General features: G+C 37.9%; 1 non-coding gene across 1 annotated transcript; it reads right to left on the bottom strand.

Moving 5' to 3' along the window:
* Positions 1-1,104: 1,104 nt before the first annotated feature.
* On the bottom strand, positions 1,105-1,209 carry LOC112861779 (U6 spliceosomal RNA). Its single transcript, XR_003223679.1, has one exon. It is a non-coding gene; the product is annotated as a U6 spliceosomal RNA (small nuclear RNA).
* Between the last annotated feature and the right edge of the window lie 1,989 nt (positions 1,210-3,198).

Below are 3,198 nucleotides of genomic sequence, written 5' to 3'. Positions count from 1 at the left end.
CCCCTCTCCTAGTGTTTTTTTTTTTTAATTTTTTTTTTCAACATTTATTTATTTTTGGGACAGAGAGAGACAGAGCATGAACGGGGGAGGGGCAGAGAGAGAGGGAGACACAGAATCGGAAACAGGCTCCAGGCTCCGAGCCATCAGCCCAGAGCCCGACGCGGGGCTCGAACTCACGGACCGCGAGATCGTGACCTGGCTGAAGTCGGACGCTCAACCGACTGCGCCACCCAGGCGCCCCACTCCTAGTGTTTTTAAGACTTTCTCTACATCACTGTTACTGAGCAGTTAGATCATGATGCATTCTTTTGTAGTTTTCTTCATGTTTCTTGTGCTTAGTTTTTGTTAAGCTTTACATCTTTATTATTGTCAAATTTGGAGATTTTTAAGCCATTATTTCTTCAGATATGTTTTTTGTCCTCTTTTCCCCTTCTTTGAAGACTCTAATTGCACCTATATTATGCCAGTTAATATTGTCCCACAGGTCAGTGATGCTGTGTTCATTTTTGTTTTTAAGTCTTTTAAAACATTTTTTTTCTCAGTTTCATTTGGGATTATTTTTTAATGTTATTTTTCTAACCGAACGTTGACATACAACGTTATATTAGTTTCATGTATACAACACGGTAATTTGACAATTCTGTACATTACACGTTGTTCACCATGGTAAGTGCAGTTGCCATCTGTCACCGTACAATGTTATTACAGTGTTTTGATTATATTCCTTGTGTTTTATGTTTCATCTCCATGACTATTTTATAACTGATAGATTGTACCTCTTGATCCCCCTCACGTATTTCATTCATCCCCCCTCCCCACTTATTTCCCTCTGGCGTCTACCAGTTTGTACTCTGTATTTATGAATCTTTAAAAAAATTTTTGTTTAATGTTTGTTTATTTTGAGAGGGGGGCGCATACAGCACCAGTAGGGGAGGGGCAGAGAGAGAGGAGAGAAAGAATCCCAGGCAGGCTCAATGCTGTCGGCACAGAGCCCGATGTAGGGTTCAAATTCCTGAAACTGGGATTGTGACCTGAGCTGAGATCAAGAATTAGAGGCTTAACTGACTGAGGCACCAAGGCGCCCTTGTACTTATGAATGTTTTTAAAAATATGGAATACTTCACAAATTTGTGTCATCCTTGTGCAGGGGTTATGCTAATCTTCTCTCTGTTGTTCCAATTTTAGTGCATGTGCTGCCAGAGTGAGCAGTGAGATCGTTTATATTGCTGCATTTTCAAGTTCAGTGATATTTTCTTCTGCAATGTGTAACCTGCTATTAATCTTATCAAGTGTATATTTACTCTCAGATGTCGTAGTTTTATCTGATCTCATTAATCTCATTGTAGTTTAAAAAATTTTTTTAAATGTTTATTTTTGAGAGAGAGAGAGAGAGAGAGAGAGAGAGAGAGAGAGAACACGAGCGGGGGAGGGACACAGAGAGGGAGACTCAGAATCTGAAGCAGGCTCCGAGCTCTGAGCTGTCAGTACAGAGCCCAACGTGGGCTCGAACTCATGAACTGCGAGATCAGAACCTGAGCTGAAGTCGGATGTTCAACTGACTGAGCCACCCAGGCACCCTAACTCATTGTAGTTTTAATCATAAATTCAGTATGATCTTTTTTATATCTTCAAGGTTTTACTTAGCATGTTCAATCTTACAGTTTTTTGAACACATGGAATGCAATTATAATACTCATTTTAATGTTCTTGTCTGCTCATTCCATCCTCTGTGTTAGCACTGAGTCTTTTGATTTATCGATTTTTCTTCTCATTGTATATAGTTATTTTTGCCCTCATTTAATGCCCGCTAATTTTTGATTGGATGCCAGACATGCGATGTTTCACCTTGTTGGGAAAAAAATTTTATGTTTCTTATAGTCGAATTTTGTTATGGAATGTGGTTATAAATTATTTGGATACAGTTTGATCCCTTCACATTTTGTTTTTGGTATTTATTAGTCAGTACCAGAGTAGCATTTAGCCTAGGGATAATTATTTTCTACTTCTGAGGCAAGACCATTCTAAATCTTCTACCCAATGCCCCCAGGAATTATGAGGGTTTGTAGTCTGGCTCTTGATAACCAGTATTATTCTCAGTCCTTTCTGAGTGTCTATTCTTTTCTCTCTAATCTCTCTGTTGGCTTCCCTCTCCTCCCCCACCGTCATCTGGTAGTCTCATTCCATGCATACTGTGCTTAATACTGAATGGAATCTTCATGCAATTCTCTGGAGTTTTCTCGTGCTTATCTCTTCTCTTTTGATAATCTGCCCTGCGAAATTTTGTGTCTGTTTTCCTGGTCTATCAGACATGTCTCCTCATCTCAGGGAATGTACTGGGCTCACCCCCAAGTTCCCTTGCCTGTGCTTCAGCCTGAAAAGTCTCTCAAGGAAATCAATTGGGACAATCACAGACAGAATCTTGTTTCTCATGTCGTCTTCATAGCCCAGTGTCCAATGTCTTTAAAACCTTTGTTTCAAATATTTTCTTCAGGTTCCTATCTTTTTAGTTGATACTGTAAATTCAGGGTTTTTTTTAATTCATTTTGGGCAGAATTGGAAGTCACAGATTCACTGAAAAAAGCAGGCATCAAGTTGTTTTATAGATTTTGATTTTATACAGATTGTCTGTTAGTAGAGCAGAAGTTATGTGTTGTAGCTAGTAAAATAATTTATAAGTCTAACCAGAAATTGTTCACTAAGGAAGAGATCTATATGACAAATAGCATAAAAGAGATGGTTTGTTGTGGTTCTTATTATTTCATCTTGTGAGTATCTGCATCTATATTTATATTACATCTCTACTTTAGCCATGATTTTTGAAATGAGAATTTTGATGTGAACAAAATACTTTTGTACATTGAAACCTATATAACTTCCAGAAGCACAGATTTGTTATTTCTTTGTACAGAAAAAGCTGCAAAATTAGCAAGCCTGTTAGATACGGTTTTCCTATAATTAGTGATAACACCTGACTTAATTCAAAACTTCACTCTAACATAGTAACATTGTGAAAGCACAAAGAACTGAGTTGATTTTTGCAATATGTAACAAATATTTTTGGGTTGAAAATTAGAACATATCATAGGCATGGTAATTAACACTATAAATTGTAGCGAGTCCTTATGCTCAAGACATAGACATTTTAGGGACACCTGGGTGGGTCAGTCAGTTAAGCATCCCACTTGTGATTTCAGCACA

This window comes from Puma concolor, chromosome A1 (genome assembly GCF_028749965.1).
Source record: "Puma concolor isolate L17-30 chromosome A1, mPumCon1.1.hap2, whole genome shotgun sequence".
Taxonomy (NCBI): domain Eukaryota; kingdom Metazoa; phylum Chordata; class Mammalia; order Carnivora; family Felidae; genus Puma; species Puma concolor.
This window is presented reverse-complemented; position numbering and strand designations above follow the sequence as displayed.